We start from the raw sequence: 20,492 nt of genomic DNA on the forward strand, positions 1-20,492 counted from the left end.
GGGAACATGGTCATGCTGTACTTATGTATCATGCACTAGTTGAATTGTTTTGCGCGTATTAATTTAATCGTCACATTGACCTTGAAATGAATACTCTCATATACCCATTTTAAGACTGTAGTAAGGCATAAAATGTTAAGCAGCCTGCTTAAATTCACATGGCCATTAAGCGGCAGAATGAAGATGTTGACTCTCATAGTTTACCTAGAGCTCCTAAGTACTTGATTATGTTGCTTGACAGCATAAAAGTGTGGACAAGTCAGCTGTGACATAATATAGGGCCTTTAACAATTCCAGTTGGGACCATCTTTTCAAATTCCTGACTTTCTGTTCCAGTAGTGATTTTCCATAATAGCACAACTCTGAGATGATCTCAAAGGTACAGATGCCAAGCCCGGCAGAAATGAAAAACTGCTAGGCCCTAGAAGAGGGGCCATTAAGGATCCACCTGTATTTTCCACTGCGCTTGTCATCATTTCCCCTCCAATTCACACTAAACTCAGTTGCAGCGTGTATGTGTCTGAAGTCTAAGAAAGCCGCTGTGACTGTTTTCTAGGAGAGCTGGCCCCATCATGCCCTGGGACTGCCGTCTACTAGCTCATGAAAGTCAACTGCTGACATTTTAAGATAGCTGTGCATTGGTTGTGGAACATGGCCATCATTAAACATTAAGTTCTAGAAACTTTCAGTCAAAAATTATGTAAGAACAAAACAAAATGCTTAACATTTATGACCTCTTCAGTATTTCACTGTGTTTTGTTAGCATCTATGTTGCTGATGTTATTTATGGCCACTGTGTATATGTAATAGAAACAATAAAAACTAGTATAAAGCTTACTAGTGAAACTCCAGTGCCCTTCTAACTCAGGGAGCATTGACACCATGTTGACAGATAGAAGAGTTATACCATGGAAACCAGAAAGCAATATAAAGTAAACTTTTCTTTGGACTAGTTCATGGATAAACATTTACCAAAACACTGTCCCTTGTGCTCTGGCCTACAATGGCACTTTCCTCCCCACCAGAAATACATTCAGCCTCACATGAAGCATGGTTGGGACGTACGTTGTCGAGTATGGACTCAATTGATGAATAGGTTCTTACCTGCAGATCAAGGCTTCAAAGGTGTCACCTCTCCAACACAAAGCTTCACTGATCTGATACAACACAGTAATGATTTCAATTCACAAAAGTCTACTTGCCTCCTCCCATATGTCAGTCGCTGTTTTTATCTATTTATTTATTCTATAGATTATCAATCATCTTTTTTCTCATGTATGTATGAGCATGGTATATATGGGTTATGTATGAATATGTATGGGTATGCAAGTGTGTACACCTGTGTGCATGCAGAAGCCAGAGGAGACTATCAGGTGTCTTGGTCTATCATTCTTTACCTTATTCCCTTGAGACAGGGTTTCTCACTGAATCCAGATAGGCATGTGGCCAGGAAACTTCAGTTATCCTCCCATCTCTGTTCTCCACAGTTCTGGGATTCCATGTGCTGACAATGCGCTGCCATGCCTGACTTTTTAGGTAGCTGCTGGCATCTTATATTGGGTACAAATGCTTGCACAGCAAACTTCTAATCATTGAACCATCATCCTAGTCCCCAGGCCCTGTTTTAGATGCTAGTGATGCATTTCTCACCAAAACAAACACTGTACCTCCGTGGAGTTTTCGATTCAGTTGAAGTGGAACAGGAAAATAAATGAGCACAAAAATGTGGTCTTTTATGTGGTCATAGGACAGGCACTAAATGGGGAACAGCTATATTAGATTAGATGATGAAGAAAGGCCTTTGAGGCTGTTGAGATGGCTCAGTGGGTGAAAGTTCTTCCTGCCAAATCTGATGGCGTGAGTCTAGTCCTAGGGATCCCCATGGTGACAAAAGAGCTGATCCCAGAAAGATGTTTTCTGACCTCCACATTCACATTATGGCATACAAGCACTGCCACTCCCAAACATATACAAAAAAAATGTAAGTTTAAAAGAAAGGCATGAGGTTAAGTCAATGGGAATGATAACAACAAAAGGCATTCATGCAATAATTAGAAGGATATTATCAAGGAGAAAGAACAGCAGATCTGAGCGAGCTTTGAGGAGAAAACGAGGCATGCTTTATTCTATACTAGAAGGTAAGAGAGTAGGTTATAGATTCAGCCCACTTGGGTTTGTTACTGCCCCACCATCTGCTCTGTGACCCCAGAAAATTCATTTCACTTCTTGGTGCTGTAGTTTCTTTTTTTTAATCTTTAAGATACTCATAAAAGGCATCACAAGTAATTATGGATCTTAATGCATGCAAAGTGCCTAGAACACAGTGCATGAGAAAAATGCCACCTATCAATATAGTAATAGTATTGACCCTAACGATGGCCAGTAATTGTGAATGGAGTCAGGAATTATGGTAACATGCATTAAGCTAAAAATGGAAGAAAATATTGAGAAGCTAATGCCTTATAATGCTATAGTATCCAATATACAGTATCCATTCCTCCTCCAGGCCTTCAGCCTTTTCTGGATAAAAGTTCTTCAAGCAGGTGCCTTATAGAAAATTGAGGTTTTCCACTTTTTGATAAAATGACAAAGCTACCCAGTGCTTCATGTATCTCCTTAATACTAGACCACATAGAACACTCATGGCCTATCAGAAGAAGCTGGGCAGTGGTGATACAGCATTTAATCCCAGCACTTGGGAGGCAGAAGTAGGTGGATCTCTGTGAATTCGAGGCCAGCCTGATCTACAGAGCTAATTTCCGGACAGCTAGGGCTGTTACACAGAGAAACCCTGTCTGTTAAAAAAAATCATAAATAAATAAATAAATAAATATGAAAATAAAAAAGAAGCTTTCTGATTTCATGCAGGGAAACTGCCTCTATAATGGGATCCAACTGGTGCATCACCCTAGATTCAAAGGCTTAAAGGTTTAGTATGTTTTAAACATCAGCGGTGACAGTGGTTCATTGAATTCCTTTGATAAGATTCTAGGATTCTTCCTAACTTAGAAAAAGGAAGACTTCTATCTTTCCTTGCACGATAATGATCTCAGCATGATCATTGTACCTGCTTATGCTGATTTCCGTCTCTGCTGCCAACTCTGGGAGGCATCATTATGAAACTGAATCTCTAGGGGCCTAGAATTGCCTTTGGTTTCTGGAAAGGGACAAATACAAATTGCACCTTGGCCAAGGAAAATTTATTATGATTCTCTTTTACCTGAGTCATATCTTGAATATCTTCTAGCATTTAGTAGAATGAAAGAGAGCACAGCATTTGACAGCTGCCCTAGCAAATATGAACAAGACTTTATAATCTGACTATTCCTGCTCAGATTCCAGCTCTTACAGTTACTACTTATAACTTTCTGTAAGTTGATATCCATTCTGTGTTGTAGTAGTCTTACCTATAGAATAGGAATTAGAATAGCAACAGAAATATAGTGAGTACTTAATTAATGTTCAAATTAGCAATTTAATGATCAATATTTTATGTGCCCTCCTGCATAAATCATCTATTTTTAAAATCTAGTTAATATATTATTTTATATATAATATAATTATGTTATAATTATGGTCTAGCATATCCACTACTATCTGTACTGGCATCACTCTTGGATTTATACTGAAATGTGTGCATCTCAATGATCAGAGATAGAATTATTGAATTTATGAAAATAATAATACAAAATATAACTTCCCAAAAGTTTCTCCTTGGATCAAAGGTACACACCAGCCTGCCTTTGTTTCACCTTGAATTATTTTTTTTTTACTTTTATTGAGTCTTTATGGATTTCATGTCACACATTTCAATCCTACCCATCTCCCCATCCCCCTGCATCCATCCTTTGCCCTCCCCCACAACACTGCTCTAAAAGAACTTTGAGAGTCAGTAACTTTTCTTGGCCAAACAAAGACTTAGATGACATCCAAAATAGGTTTCCTATAGAATCTAAAACAGTTAAATTGAACCCTCTGCTGTGACAGAAAGGGCCTGTTTCATAATGCTAAAAGAGTCATCCTTATTATTACGTAGCTTACTAAGAAAGATCAGAATTTGAACAGAGGTGAGTAGTTTTCTTGATCACGGCTTTTGTCTGAGAGTAGAGAAATCCATATCAAAAATAAAATCTACGATTAACATCTGCAAGTAAAGCTGAAAAGACTAAAGGGTGAACTGTGTGACTTATGAGATTCCTCTCCTTTATTTTTTGTTTTTGCTTCACTTTGTTTGTTTGTTTGGTTTGGTTTTTGGTTTTTCTTTTAAATTTTGGAAAAATGGGCTGATGATTAAAGAAAAAAATTATGTTCCTACACCCAAAGTTAAACCTGAGTTCCTCAGTCATATAACTTACAGAATTAGTCATGGGTCCTGATATGCACCTTGGAAAAAACAAAATTGTAAAAGGAAATTAAATGACCCTATTGTGTGTAAGTGAAAATAGATGATGAACTGACCACTCATTTAAACTTTTTCTAGAGTAGAATTAGCAATATAAATTTGTTAAGCTAAAACCCTAAACATCTATCTGCCAGTACAAAAGGAACTGGCTAAAATATACTTAGCTTTCTTAAAACTTTGCTAATCAGTAATAAGAGAATCATTGCTTTGGGGTAAAGGAAAATGTTTAACTACTCTTGGGCTTCTAAGAAAAACATGTAACTTGATATCATAATGTGATTTCTACTAATGTAAAGATTTTAATTTGTTTTGGAAAATATGTAACTTATGGTTGTGATGTAATCTTTTCTTGCATAGAACTCTCTGTATTGGGAGGTATAAAAGGAATTAAGAGATAGCAGAAATAAGAAGGAAAGTGAGTGGGAAGGAGGAGGAGGAGGAGGAAGTAAAAGAATAGAACAGAGTAGAAAGAATATCCATCAGAGAGAAAACTAAAATGAAGAATTAAGAGCTTTGGCTCTCCGCGGATAAAGCTCCTGTGTGTGTCTGTGCGCCTGGTCAGTAGCTTTCCTAGTCCACATCTTCTCTCCAGTTTCTCTGACCTGCTGAGAATCTGATGGCAGGTGCTGCGCCTGTCAGTGGCATACCCTAAATGTGGCAATCATGGTCATACTAAAGGTCATAGACACTTGCATATAAGTTATCATTTGAGGTTTAGAATGAAAAAAAAATCTTGTTTAGGGTTGCTTTCCTCCTACCTTTGCGAACTTCCTGTTTTGCCAACTTCTTTTTGTTATCCCTGTATTTGGGTTGAGTTTTTGTTGATGTTCATTTCAATTTAGTGAACTAGTTGCATTGGAAATGACATCTAGATACTTGGCTCTAGGCTAAACATAAAAGTGGTGGTGACACGATTAGTGGCCTAGCATCTAATCTAAGCACATGAAGCAATTTTCAGACACACACACACACACACACACACACACACACACAATGGTACTACAGTCTGCCGTTCAGAAATTAATTGCTAGACCCAGAGAACATGTGTGGCTTCCTACTGATACCCACTGATCCTAAGAACCTGTGCACGTAGGGACGTTTGTTTCTCTATGTATTCTGCATGCATGTAGAGCACCTGCCATCTCAACTATCTGTAAGCATCCAGCTGCTGTGTGAAAGCACAGAAATAATCAGTGCTCCCTGATGAACAAATCCAGGTGCAGCTGAATATGGAGTAACACAGCAATGGATTTTTCCATTAGGCAATCTATAAAAGATGTGGTTAAACTCTTGCTGCAATGCAAAATTAGATCATGCACACTGCTCTGCTTAAATCTTTCAAGAGCTCACCACTGCCTAGAGGGGAGTGTTCAAATGAGTTAGCACAGCTTCCCAGATTTGTCATGACAGTGGCTTTCAAATGGTTTTCACTAAGATCAATACCAAAACAAGATCAGTAAGTATATAGGCTCTGAAATCAGACTGACCTGGGTTTTGAACTCTAATTCTTCAATTCGTTGCCTAAGATTTTTTTCCACACAGTACATAAAAACTGAGTCGTTGTCTCAACCCACAAAATCAAGGTAATAATAGGGATCTTTGGGATTATGTAATGTGTAAAAAAAGTGCTTAACACAGTTTTTGTCACATAATACATATTTAATAAAGGGTAGCTAGTAGTATAATCACAATAATTGCTATTGTTGTTATGATGATTATGGTAGTGATGGTGAGTCGAGGGAGTCATCAGATCTTCCACCTTCATTGAAAAAAAGTCTAATGCTACCTTTTTGTAGAACAATCCTTGATTTTTATTTTTTAGGAAAGCATGGGTACTTTGCTTTCTGACTCTATGTTTGTGCCTCTGACATTTCCCCAGTGATTTTGCTGTTCCTCCACAGGAAAAGCACACTGATTTAACCCACACAGTGTAACTGCAGGCCCTATTGGCCTGCTTTTGGTTTGTTTGTTTTGTTTTTAGACAATTTCATATGCTCTTTAGTTCTCATAATATGAACCCCTCAAGGTCTGACCGTGGACACACCACATGCAGACTTTGATGTTTTCCTTTGTATGCATACACCACAATTTGCTTGTCCATTTGTCTGTTGAGGGATCCTGAGTTATTTTTAACATTTGGAACTGTGAGTAGTGATGCTATGACTATTTGTGAACAGGCATGTGTCAGACTCCCAGTCTTTAATTCCTTTTGATATATAACTTCATAGTAGAATTCTTGTGTCACATGATAAATCTGTGTTTGTCTTAGTGAAGAATCATCGAATTGTTTTCCATAATGGCTGCACTTGCAGGCAGTAATTTTTCCACAGGTGAGTACCAATGCCTTTGCTCTTCTACCACTATTACAGCTACTTTTGCTATTGCCATCTCGTGACTGTGCAGTCATATCACTTTATGACTTGGATTTGCATGGCAATAACGAGCAATAAGATAAAACATCTTTTAATTTTTTATTTTATCTTTATTTATTTTCATTTTTTATTTTTTGTTTTTTTTTTTTTTTTTTTTGAGACAGCGTTTCTCTGTAGCTTTGGAACCTGTCCTGGAACTAGCTCTTGTAGACCAGGCTGGCCTTGAACTCACAGAGATCTGCCTGCCTCTGCCTCCCAAGTGCTGGGAAATATCTTTTATGTGCTTGACCATTTGTATATCGTTGGAGAAATCTAAATTTCTGAGTCTCTTATCTAATTGAGGGGCTTGCCTTTTGCTGCTGAGTTTCAATAATTGTTCCAACATGTATGAGTTACAAGCCCTTTGTCAATATGTTGTTTTCTCTTATTTTGTACATGATTTTTTCATTTTAATTGATTTTTAATATGTTGTTTTCAATACTTATTCCCATTCTACGTCATTTCTGTTCACCTCTGTTGATAGTGTTCTTAAGGTACACATTTTCAACTTTATGTTGTTTCTTTTTTCTCATTTCTGATGCTATGACCATCTTACCTAAGAAACTATTTCTAAATGCAATGGCAAGATATATATCTGTGTCTCAAAAATGTATATCTTTAGCTCTTACATGTAGGTCATTGAACTGTTTTGAGTTATATGAAGTTACACTTTTTAATTGCTGACCTTAATTTTTGGGTAAATGGGGTTCTATTTAGGAAGCTCTATCTTACACTTATCCAGAAAATTGTCCACTTCCTTTAAGTTTTCCAATTTTATGTAGTACAGGTTTTCAGAATATGACCTAATGATTCTCTGGATTTCCTTTGTGTCTGTTTTTATGTCCTCCTTTTCATTTCTGATTTTGTTAATTTGGCTATTCTCTCTCTGCCTTCTGGTTAGTTTGGATAAAGGTATATCTATTTTCTTGATTTTCTCGAAGAATCAACTTTTTCTCTCATTGATTCTTTGTATTGTTTTTTTTGTTTCTATTTTGTTGATTTCAGTGCTCAATTTGATTATTTTCTGGTGTCTAGTCCTCCTGGGTACGTTTGCTTCATTTTGTACTAGAGTTTTCAGGTGTTCTGTTAATTCACTAGTGTGGGATTTTTCTAGCTTCTTTATATAGGCATTTAGAACTATAATCTTCCCTCTTAACACTGTTTTCATTGTGTCTTATAAATGTGGGTATGTTGTGTTGTTGTTTTCATTGAACTTTAGAAAATCTTTAACTTTTTTCATTTATTTGTTCCTTGACTTATTGGTGATTCGGGTGAGCATTGTTTAATTTCCATGTGATTGTGGGCTTTCTGAAGTTAGTGTTGCTGTTGAATTCTAATTTTACACCATGGTGATCCGATATGATACATGTGACTATTTCAATTTTTTGTATCTGCTGAGGTTTGCTTTGTAACCTAGTAAGTGGTCAATTTTTGAGAAGGGTCCATGGGATGCTGAGAAGAAGGTATATTCTTTTATGTTTGGATGGAATGTTCTATAGATGTCTGTTAAGTCCATTTGAGTCATAACATCTGCTAGTTCCCTTACTTCTCAGTCAAGTTTTTGTCTGACAGAACTGTCTGTGATGAGAGTGGGGTGTTAATGTCTCCCACTATTAGTGTGTAGGGTTTAATGTGTGTTTTAAGCTTTAGCAGTGTTTCTTTTACATATGAGGGTGCCCTTGTATTTGGGGCATTAGATGTTCAGTATTGAGACTTCCTCTTGATGGATATTTCCTGTGACTATTATGAAATTCCTTCTTGGTCTCTTTTGATTGATTTTAGTTTGAAGTCTGTTTTGTTAGATATTAAGATAGCTACACCAGCTTGGTTCTTAGGTCCATTTGATTGGAAAATTTTGCCCAACCCTTTACTCTGAGGCAATGTATGTCTTTTAGGTTGAGGTGTGTTTCTTGTATGCAGCAGAAGGATGGATTCTGTTCTCATATCCAATTTGTTAGCCCGTGTCTTTTTACATGTGAGTTGAGTTCATTTATATTAAGGATATTAATGGCCCGTGAATGCTAGTTTATGTTATTTTAGTTTTTTGTTGGTGGTGATGTTATTGTGTGTGTGTGTGTTATGCGTCTTTGAGATTTGCTGCTGTGAGATCATCTATTATCTGTGTTTTTGTGGCTGTAGACAACTTCCTTGGGTTGGAGTTTTCCTTTTAGTACTTTGTATATGGCTGGGTTTGTGGCTAGGTATTGGGTAAATCTGGTTCTGTCATGGAATATCTTGTTTTGTCTGTCTATGATGATTGAAAGTTTTGCTGAATATAGTAGTCTTGGCTGGCAACCATGGTCTCTTAATGTCTGCATAACTCTTGATCAGGACCTTCTTGCTTTCATTGTTTTCATTGAGAAGTCAGGTGTAATTCTGATAGGTCTGCCTTTATATGTTATTTGGCCTTTTTTCCTTTGAAGCTTTTAATATTCTTTCTAATTCTGTATGTTTAGTGTCTTGATTAATATGTGGTGAGAGTACTTTTTTGAAAATCAATTCTATTTGGTGTTCTATAAGCTTCTGTGTCTTCACATGTGTATCTTTCTTTAGGTTGGAAAAGTTTTCTTCTATGATATTTATGGAATATATTTTCTGTGCTTTTTAGTTGGACTTCTCCTTCCTTTATCCCTATCATTATTAGGTTTGGTCTTTTCATGGTGTCCCATATTTTCTGGATATTTTGTGTTAAGCTTTTGTTAGGTTTAATGCTTTCTTTGACCTATGAGTCTATTTCCTCTATTGGATATTCTGTTCTTGAGATTGCATTTGTGGTTTCTGATCATTCTCTCATAATTTCCATTTCTATAGTTCCCTAATTTTATGTTCCCTTTATTGTCTCTATTGGGTTTTCAAATTTTGAATCCTTTCTTTCATCTATTTGATTGCTTTTTCTTGATTTTTTTAAGGGATTTGTTGATTTCTTCCAATTTTTTGTTTGTCTTTTCCTCCATTTCTTTGAGAGAATTTTTATTTCCTCTTTGAGGGTCTCAAACATTTTCCTAAATTTATTTCTTAGGTCATATTCTTCTGCATCATCTATATTGGAATCTTCAAGTCTTACTGTTGTAGGGGCACTAGATTTTGTTGGTGTTGTGTTGCTCTTTGTGGCGTTGAGTGTGTTTTTAACTTGTCTACCTGTCTTTTCCTCTGATTGGTGTATTTGGAGCTGTGTCTCTGGTAATCAATCTTCCAGGTGCCAGTGCATCCAAGACTCAGATGTTTTCTCCTCATAGTGCAGTCAGGGCCATGGTTCCAGTTACCCTGGAGATTGTTCAGTGTTCCTGGAGGTTGCTCAGCACTCCTGGGGGATTGTTCTGCAATCCTGTGGGTCTTTGGGGCCTGTTCCCATGGAGGTTGCTTGTTTGTGGCTGCTCCTGCTGAGGTTGCTTTGGGTCTGCTCTGGCAGAGGTTCAGGCCTGCTTCATAGGAAACCATTGGCTCAGGACTACTCTGGTGGAGGTTCCTGGCTTGGGCCTGCTCCCTCAGTGGCTGCTGGCTCATACCCATTCCAGCAGAGGTCTCTGACTGAGGCCTGCTCCCTCAGGGGTTGCTCCCTTATCCTAGCTTACACTTATATCTTGTAGGATACTGCCTATGTTTTCTTATAACAGTTTCAGGTTTCATATTTAGGTCCTTGTTTATGTGGAGTGGTATTTTGTGCAAGGTGATGGACATGGGTCTAATTTCATTCTTCTGCATGTGGACTCCAGTTTCCCAGCACTACTTGTTAAAGATGCTTTCTTTCCTTCAGGGTATGTTTTTGGTGTCTGTGTCAAATGTTAAGTGGCTGAAGTTACATGTGCTCATGTTTGGGTCTTCAATTTTTTTTCACTAGTCTATATGTCTATATTTGTGCCAGTACTATATTGTTTGTATTACTGTGGCTTTGTTGGGTCAATGTTCATATTTGATGAGAGGTACGGACCCACCTTTATTATTTTGGATGTGGATTTCCAGATGTCCTAGCACCACTGGATGTGACAAGATTGAGTTTCCCCTAAGTGATTTAGAAGGCTTATAAACAAAATCAATGTTTTTGTCTATCAGTTCTCTTACATTGATCTGTATGTATGTCCTTATACTGTTACATTACCAGTTTGTTTTTAACAGTATTGATTTATTTTTTGAAAATTTCATAGCTACACAACATATTTTGACCATATATACCCATCACTATCTCCTGCCCAACATCAATCCTTTTTTTTGTTATTAACAAACCATTGAGTTTAATCAGTGCTATCCATATTGGTATGGCCATGTGGCCCTCCCATAAACATGGACAACAATCACATTCCCAAAGAAAAGTGACTCTCCCTCCTTCAACAGCCACTATTAGTTACTATCTTCATTATTATACCTTTGCAATTAGTTTTGAAATTGAAAGTTATGAATTTCTTATAATCAATATTATTCCTTTTCAAGATTCTTGTCTAGTTGAGACCTATTGCAATTTCAAGTGAATTTGAGGGTGATATGTTACATTTCTGACAAAAAGACAATTGGAATTTAGATGGGTATTTCATAGAATTACTATAAATATTTCATCGTCATTGCCATTATTATAATAGTAAATCTCCTCTTATATGGACATAGTACATCTCCTAATTTGTTCCATTTGGATTTGAGTTTTGTGCATCTTGATAGATATGGATCTATTTGCAATCTTCTACATATCAACATCCAGTTATGCCAGCACCATTTGTTAAAGATGCTTTCTTTTTTACAATGTGCCATTTCAGTTTCTTTGTCAAAAATCAGGTGTTCATAGGTGTGTGGATTAACCTCAGGGTCTTCAATGAGATTCTACTGGGCCACATACTATAGCTGTATACTAGAGTTTAAAATCAGAGATGATGACACATCCTGAAGTTTTTTTATTGTACAGTATTGTTTTAGCAATTCTAGGTTTTTTGTTTTTACATATGAAGTTAAGTATTGCTCTTTTAATATCTGTGAAGAATTCTGTTGGAATTTTATTGAATCCATAGATTTAATTGAATTTTAATAAAATCCATAGATTTCTTTTGGTAAGATTGCCATTTTTATTATATTGATCCTACCTATTGAAGAGCATGGGAGATCTTTCCATTTTCTGGTGTCTTTTTCAATTTCTTTCAAGACTTAAAGTTCTTGCTATACAAGTCTTTTACTTGTTTGATTAGAATTACCCCAAGATATTCTATATTTGTGGTTATTGTAAAGGATCTCTTTTCTCTGCTTTCTTTCTCAACCTGTTTATCATTTGTGTATAGGAGGACTACTGATTATTTTAGTTAGTTTGTTATGTGGTATTACGATAAACACCACATTACTTAAGGTGGTTAATCAGCTGTAGGAGTTTCTGGGTAGAGTGTTTGGGGTCCGTTACGTATACTATCATGTCATCTGCAAATAGTGATACTTTGACTTCTTTTCCAATTTGTATCCTTTGATCTCCTTTAGCTATTTTATTGCTCTAGCTAGAATTTCAAGTACTATATTGAACAGATATGGAGAGAGTATCTTGTTCCTGATTTTAGTGGAATCGCTTTGATTTTCTCTCCATTTAATTTGATGTTGACTGTCAGCTTGCTATAAATTGCTTTCATTATGTTCAGATTTGCTCTTTGTATACCTGATCTCTCCAAGACCTTTATCATAAAGGGGTGTTAGATTTTATCAAAGACTTTTTTGGCATTTAGTGTGATGATCATGTAGGCTTTTTCTTTTAGCTTATTTATATGGTGGTTTACATTCTCAAGCTTCCATATGTTGAACCAACCCTGCATCTCTGAGATGAAGCCTACTTAGTCATGGTGGATAATTTGTTTTTGTCTTCTTGGATTTGGTTTGTCAGTATTTTGTTGAGCATTTTTACATCAATGTTCATAAGGGAGATTGGTCTGTAGTTCTCTTTCTTTGTTGCGTTTTTGTGTAGCTTGGGTATCAGGCTAACTGTAGCCTCATAAAAGGAGTTTGGCAATGTTCCTTCTCTTTCTATTGTGTGGAACAATTTGAGGAATATTGGAATTAACTCTTCTTTGAAATTTCAGTAGAATTCTGCATGGAAGGCATCGATTGTCCTGGACTTTTCTTCATTGGGGGATGTTTAATGACTGCTTCTATTTTCTTAGGGGTTATATGTAGATGGAGCTGTGGGCTGCATTCCTTCTGCCCGGCTCCCAGCCACCTGGCTAGCTTATGCCCTGAAATAACAACACACAAACTGTATTCATATAAACACTGACTGGCCCATTATATCTAGCCTCTTCTTGGCTAATTCTCATATCTTGCTTAACTCATTTCTAATAATCTGTGTAGCACCATGAGGTGGTGTCTTACCGGGAAAGATTCAGCATGTCTGACCTGGTGGCTGGCTTCATCGCATCTGACCAAAGAGGAGAGGCATGGGGAATGACCTCAATTCCCTTCTTCCCAGCATTCTGTTCTGTTTACTCCACCTACCTAATTTTCTATCTTATCAAAGGACCAAGGCAGTTTCTTTATTAACCAATGAAAATAACAATAGACAGATAACCCTCCCACATCATTTCCCCTTTTTCTGTTTAAACAAAAAAAGAAGGCTTTAACTTTAACACAGCAAAATTACATATAACAAAACAGTTATCAAGCAAAAGTTACAGTTACAATATTTATATCTATTTTATCTTTTATCATAACTAAGGAAAACTAAAACTATGACTATCCATTCTTCAACTCTATCAAAGACTCCAGAAGAATATAATATTACCTAATTAAACAAGAAATAAGCATCTTTCAAAACTCTAGAAATGACAGAGACATCTTGCTGCCTGGACAGTCACCCAAAGTTCCTCTGTACTGTTGGGGCATCAATCTTCAGCCTTTGGGCCCATAGTATCCAGAGACATTTCCATGAAGCAGGAAATTTCAAAGGCAGTTCAGTCACTATCTGCTGTGTCCTGCAGAATGTCTTGCAGACTCTTTCATGAGTCAGGAATCCCAAAGAATCATCTCACCTTTAGGCAAGTTCAGCAGTCCTCTTTCTGTGGGTTCTCTGTGTCCAGTTTATGCAACAGTCCAGGCAAGAGCAGTTTCTTCCCCAAATGGCTACCAAACTCCATAAGGAGCGTCTCCGATGCCCATCTTCTTCTTGAAGTAGATTGGTGCTGCCAGGAGCAGACATGTCTCATTGTCATGAAAAACCCTAAATTATTAAAACATTAAATGCCATATTCTGTAGTCTTTGAAAGATATGAAGAATGCCTATCTGAAATATATCTATGCACACCTAGGAAGTCTAACTAACATAACTACAAATTTGACTATTATAGATGATTATCTATTAACAGCCTATACACATTACATTTTTAAATAAACTATATAATCACAATACCTTAATCAATATCAGATATACATATAATAAATTGATCTTAAAATACATACTAATGCAAATTATTCATATCTATATCATATCCCCCTTTAAATGTAAAAGAACGTTTATAAACAATATTTGGGAATATGGACGTAGTTATTTCTCTCCAAACTGCTTTGTGCTGAATGGGGGCGCTGTTATTTAGGTCTTTCATGGTATAACCTGTCTGCTAGGTTTATCTCAGTCAGCAGTTGAACAAAGTAATTTTTTGCAGGTGTTCACAGCAACCTTTCAGGAGGGCATGGTTTATCATAGCATATTGGAATAGAAGCAATACACAGGGTCTCTTCCTCTGTGAAAACAAAAGAAGAAACTCCTTTCCAAAGCATCATGTCCTTAGATCCAAATTTTAAAGTCAAGGTATTTTCAAAATACCTATCTTGGATTAGTTCAGCAGCATTTATAAACAAATATCTTCTAGCAGCTGTTGCTCCTTCCTTGACATTCAACAAGTCAAAGAGAGCATAATTGTATACAGTATCAAGATTCTCTTTGTATTTTCCATCTTTATGCAGCTTTACTTTAACCTCTATTTCTTTTACTTTTACTTTTATTTTTTTGAGACAGGTTCTCTGTATATCTTTGTCCTGGAATAGCTCTGTAGACCAGGCTGTCCTTGAACTCTCAGAGATCCTTCTGTCTCTGCCTCCCAGGCATTGGGATTAAAGGCATGTGCTACGACACCTTGAAGTCACAGAGGTCAATCTACCGCTGCCTCCCAAGTGTTGGGATTAAAGGTGTGTACCACCACACCCAAACTACTCTCTTTCTTTCTTTTTTACTTTTAAGAACTTTAACCTTTAGCGTGCACATATTTTTTAACACACTGTTAGATGTTTTTTTCGACTTTGAATCTTTCTTTTACTGTGTATGTCTCTTTTGTGACCACATGAGTCTTTAATATACCAAGCAATATCATTAGGACTAAAGCTGTGGCTTTGGCAGCTAGATCCAGCCCATTCCTTAGCTTTCCAGCCTCATGGCGGAGGTACCGGCTGTAGCCATTTTTATTGCCATAATTCTATGGCATTTCAAGGTCTTTGCCAGCAAGCAAGCTGCAGCATTCTGCTCACAGACCACATTCAGTCCAATTGCCTGCCTGAGTCAGAGTTTGCACTGGCAGGATGGCCCAGAAAGCTGGCATTTTATAATGGCACATCTTTTTTCCTGCTAGAGCTGAAAACTGAAAAGCATGCATTCTGCTTTTCATCAACACTGCTTAAGTGTTTTGTGGCAGGACCTCTTAAAACAGCTGCAGGGTTTTGCAGCTAAAGCTGAGTCAGGAAGCCTCTCTTAGATGAGAGTGCTTGCTTGCCTCTAGCAAGCAGAGCAGACCCAAGAAATTGCTGCTACCAAGAAAACATGTATTACTCTATTATTTCCCAAGCTTTTTCAGGCTTTCTGTGGATTCAGTTATTCACATCTGGGTGCCATTTGTAGAAGGAGCTGTAGGTTGCATTCCTGCCACTCAGCTCCGGGCTGCCTGGCTATCTTGTGCCCCAAAATAACAACACACAAACTGTATTCATATAAACACTGACTGGCCCATTATATCTAGCCTCTTCTTGGCTAACTCTCATATCTTGCTTAACTCATTTCTAATAATCTGTGTAGCACCATGAGGTGGTGTCTTACTGGGAGAGATTCAGCATGTCTGACCTGGTGGCTGGCTCCATTGCATCTGACCAAAGAGGAGAGGCATGGAAAATGACCTCACTTCCCTTCTTCCCAGCATTCTGTTCTGTTTACTCCACCTACCTAATTTTTTGTCCTATCAAAGGACCGAGGCAGTTTCTTTATTAACCAATGAAAATAGCAATAGACAGATAACCCTCCCACATCAGTTATAGGTTTAAATTGTTTATCTTGCTTTGGTTTGATTTTGGTATATGAAACTTATTAAGAAAGTTGTCTAATTCTTTTAAATTTTCCAATTTCGTGTACTACAGGTTTTTGAAGTAAGGTCTGATGATTCTCTAGATTTCCTTAGTGTCTGTTGTTATGTTCCCATTTCATTTCTGATTTTGTTAATTTGGATATTCTCCTTCTGCCTTTTGGTTAGTTTGAATAACAGTTTGTCTATCTTGTTGATTTTCTCAAAGAACCGGTGCTTTGTTTCTTTGATTCTTTGTATTGTTCTCATTGTTTCTATTTTGTTGATTTCTGCCCCCAGTTTGATTATTTCCTGGCATATACTCCTTTTGGGTGAGTTTGTTTCTTTTTGTTTTACAGCTTTCAGGTGATCTGTTGATTTGCTAGTGAGGAATTTCTCCAACTCTTTTTTTCCCTTTTTTATGGAGCTCTACATTTTTCTCTGCTCCCTTCCCCTTCAACCCTCTCCCAAGGTCCCCATGTTCCCAATTTACTCAGGAGATCTTGTCTTTTTCTTCTCATGTAAATTAGATGTATGTAAGTCTCTCTTAGGGTCTTCATTGTTGTCTAGGTTCTCTGCAATTGTGATTTGTGGGCTGGTTTCCTTTGCTTTATGTTTAAAAACCACTTATGCGTGAGTACATGTAATAATTGTCTTTCTGTGTCTGGGTTACTTCATTCAAAATGATGTTTTCTAGCTTCATCCATTTGCTTGCAAAATTCAAGAAGTCATTATTTTTTCTGCTGTGTAGTACTCCATTGTGTAAATAAACATTTTCCTTATCCATTCTTCAGTTGAGGGGCATTTAGGTTGTTTCCAGGTTCTGGCTATGGCAAACAATGCTGCTATGAACATAGTTGAGCACATGTCCGTGTGGCACGATTGAGCATCCTTTGGATATATACACAAAAGTGGTATTACTGTGTCTTGAGGAAGGTTGGTTCCTAATTTTCTGAGAAATTGCCACACTGACATCCAAAGGGGCTATACTAGTTTGCATTCCCACCAGCAATGCAGGAGTATTCCATTTACCCCACAACTTCTCCAGCATAAGTTGTCATCAGTGTTTTTGATCTGGACATTCTTATTGGTGTAAGATGGAATCTCAGAGTTGTTTTGATTTGCATTTCTCTGATGACTAAGGATGTTGAACACTTCCTTAAGTGTCCTTCAGCCATTTTTAGATTCCTCTGTTGAGAGTTCTCTGTTTAGGTCTGTACTCCATTTTTTTAAATTGGATTATGTGTTCTCTTGGTGACCAATTTCTTGAATTCTTTGTATATTTTGGAGATCAGACCTCTGTCTGATGTGGGGTTACTGAAGGTCTTTTTTCATTCTGTAGGCTCTCATTTTGTTTTGTTGACAGTGTCCTTTGCTTTACAGATGCTTTTCAGTTTCAGGACATCCCATTTATTAATTGTTTCTCTCAGTGTCTGTGCTAATAAGGTTATATTTAGGAAGTAGTCTCTTCTGTCAGTGCATTCAAGTTTACTTCCTGCTTTTTCTTCTATAAGATTCAGTGTGGCTGGCTTTATGTTGAGGACTTTGATCCATTTGGCCTTGAGATTTGTCCACGGTTATAGATTCGGGTCTATTTTCGTTCTTCTATATGTTGATATCCAGTTATACCAGCACCATTTGTTAAATATGCTTTCTTTTTTTCCATTTTATATTTCTTGCTTCTTTGTCAAAACTCAGGTGTTTGAAGGTATGTGGATTAATATCCAGGTCTTCGATTTGGTTCCATTGGTCCTCCTGTCTGTTTTTATGCCAATAATTGTAGGCTGTTTTTAGTACTGTGGCTCTGTAGTAGAGTTTGAAGTCTGGTGTAGGAAGGACTTCTTTCTATGTGTTGCTTTCATTGGTTGAATAAAGAAATTGCCTTGGCCTTTTGATAGGGCAGCATTTAGGTAGGTGGAGTAAACAGAACTGAATTCTGGGAGGAAGAAAGCAGAGACAGGCAGACGCCATGATTCTCCTGCCCGAGACGGATGCTGGTTAGACTTATGCTGGTAAGCGACAGTCAAGTGGCAGTACACATTAATGAAGATGGGTTAATCAAGATGTGAGAGTTAGTCAATAACAGGCTAGAGATAATAGGCCAGGCAGTAATTTAATTAATACAATTTCTGTGTGGTTATTTTGGGGGTCAAGTTAGCCAGGTGGCAGAATGCCACCCACTCCTCATACTACAGAAATCAGGGATTGTAATGCCTCCAGAAGTTCTTTTATTGTACAGGACTGTTTTGGCTATCCTGGGTTTTTTTGCTTTTCCATATGAAGTTGAATACCATTCTTTCGAGGTTTGTGAAGAATTTTGCTGGGATTTTTGTTGCAATGAATCTGTGGATAGCTTTTGGTAAGATTGTCATTTTTACTATGTTAATTCTACCTACTCAAGAGCATGGGAGATCTTTGTATTGGCCTTAAGTGCTATGAACTTTCCTCTTGGTACTGCTTTCATAGTGTTTCATAAGTTTGGGTATGTTGTACCTTCATTTTCATTAAATTCTAGGGAATCTTTAATTTTTTTCTTTATTTTTTCCTGGACTTGGGGTGATTCAGTTTTGCATTATTAAGTTTCTATGAGTTTACAGGCTGTCTGGAATTTGCATTTTTGTTTAATTCTGACTTTAATTCATAGTGATTTGATAAGATACAGGGAGGTATTCCAATTTTTTGTGTCTGTTGGGATTTGTCTTGTGACTGAGTATATTGTCAAGTTTGGAGATGGTTCCATGAGGTACTGAGAAGGTATTTTCTTTTGTGTTTGGGTAGAATGTTCTATAGATATTTATTAAGCCTATTTGAGTCATAACATCTGTTAGTTCCCTTGTTTTTCTGTTAATTTTCTTTCTGGCAGATCTGCCCATTGGTGAGAGTGGGGTGTTGAAGTCTCCCATTATTAATGTGTGGGGTTCAAAGTACGATTTAAGATGTAGTTATGTTTTTTAGGTTTTGTTTGTTTGTTTACAAACCTGTGTGCACTTATATTTTGGGCATAAATGTTCATGACTATGATTTAATATTGATAATTTTTTCCTGTGATGAATATAAAGTATTCTTCTTCATCTTTTTTGATTTCCTTTATTTTGAAGTCTATTTTTGTTAGATATTGGGATAGCTACATCAGCTTGCTTCTTATGTCCATTTGATTTGGAAGCCTTTTCCCAACCCTTTCATCTGAGGAAATGTCTGCCTTTGAAGTTAAAGTATATTTCTTGTATGCAGCAGAAGGATGGATCCTGTTTTCTTATCTATTCTTTTAGTCTGTGCCTTTTTATATGTAAGTTGAGTCCATTATCATTAAGGGATATTAGTGACCAGTTATTGTTAATTCCTGTTATTTTTGGTAGCAGTGTGTACGTATTTTCCTTCTTTAGGATTTCCTGATGTAAGATTATCTATTGTCTCTGCTTTTGTGGGTACAGCTAGCCTCCTTGTTTTAGAGTTTTCCTTCTAGTGCTTTCTGCAGAGCTGAATTTGTGGATAGGTATTGTTTAAATCTTGTTTTGTAATAGAAAATTTTGTTTTCTCCATCTATGATAATTGAACGCTTTCCTTGATATAGTACTCTGGATTGTCATCTGTGATCTCTTAGTGTCTGCAAAACATTTGTCCAGGACCTTCTAGCTTTCAGATTCTCCATTGAGAAGCTGGGTGTAATTCTGGTGGGTCTGCCTTTATATGTTTTTCTTTATTCTGTATATTTTGTGTTTTGATTACTATGTGGCAAGGGGACTTTTGGGGGAGGGTTCCAGTCTATTTGTTGTTCTATAAAAAATAAGGAACACTTCATTAACTTGTATGGCATCGTTGTGCAGGGGCCATACTAATCTTCTCTGTATCATTCTAATTTTAGTACATGTGCTGCCAAAGCGAGCACAGTATCAAGATTTTCTATTCTTCTTTTAAATGTATTATTTTTAAAGTTTCTTTTATTGAAAATAGATTCTTCCCCCACACAATACATCCCAACCACAGTTTTCCCTCCCTCCACTCATAATTTCCGCACTCCTCTATATTCCTATCCACCACCACTCCACTTCCTCTTCAGAAAACAGCAAGTCTCCAAGATGCAATAGCCAAACAGAGCAAAAACAAGATAAATAGGATAAAGCAAAAGCCAGAATATGGAGTCTGGACAAGGGCTGTGATGGTTATTCTTCACTGTCAAGTTGAATGGATTTTTTTCTTTTATTTATTTATTTATTTATTTATTTATTTACTATTTATTTATTTATTAAATATTTCTGTCTCTTCCCCGCCACAGCCTCCCATTTCCCTCCCCCTTCCCCAATCAAGTCCCCCTCCCTCGTCAGCCCACGAAGAGCAATCAGGGTTCCCTGCCCTGTGGGAAATCCAAGGACCACCCACCTCCATCCAGGTCTAGTAAGGTGAGCATCCAAA

General features: G+C 37.1%; 1 non-coding gene across 1 annotated transcript; it reads right to left on the reverse strand.

The window, feature by feature from the left end:
- Nucleotides 1-19,861: 19,861 nt before the first annotated feature.
- LOC142841943 (U6 spliceosomal RNA) lies at nt 19,862-19,968 on the reverse strand. Its single transcript, XR_012909168.1, has one exon. It is a non-coding gene; the product is annotated as a U6 spliceosomal RNA (small nuclear RNA).
- Nucleotides 19,969-20,492: the final 524 nt, after the last annotated feature.

Source organism: Microtus pennsylvanicus, chromosome X, assembly GCF_037038515.1.
Source record: "Microtus pennsylvanicus isolate mMicPen1 chromosome X, mMicPen1.hap1, whole genome shotgun sequence".
Taxonomy (NCBI): Eukaryota; Metazoa; Chordata; class Mammalia; order Rodentia; family Cricetidae; genus Microtus; species Microtus pennsylvanicus.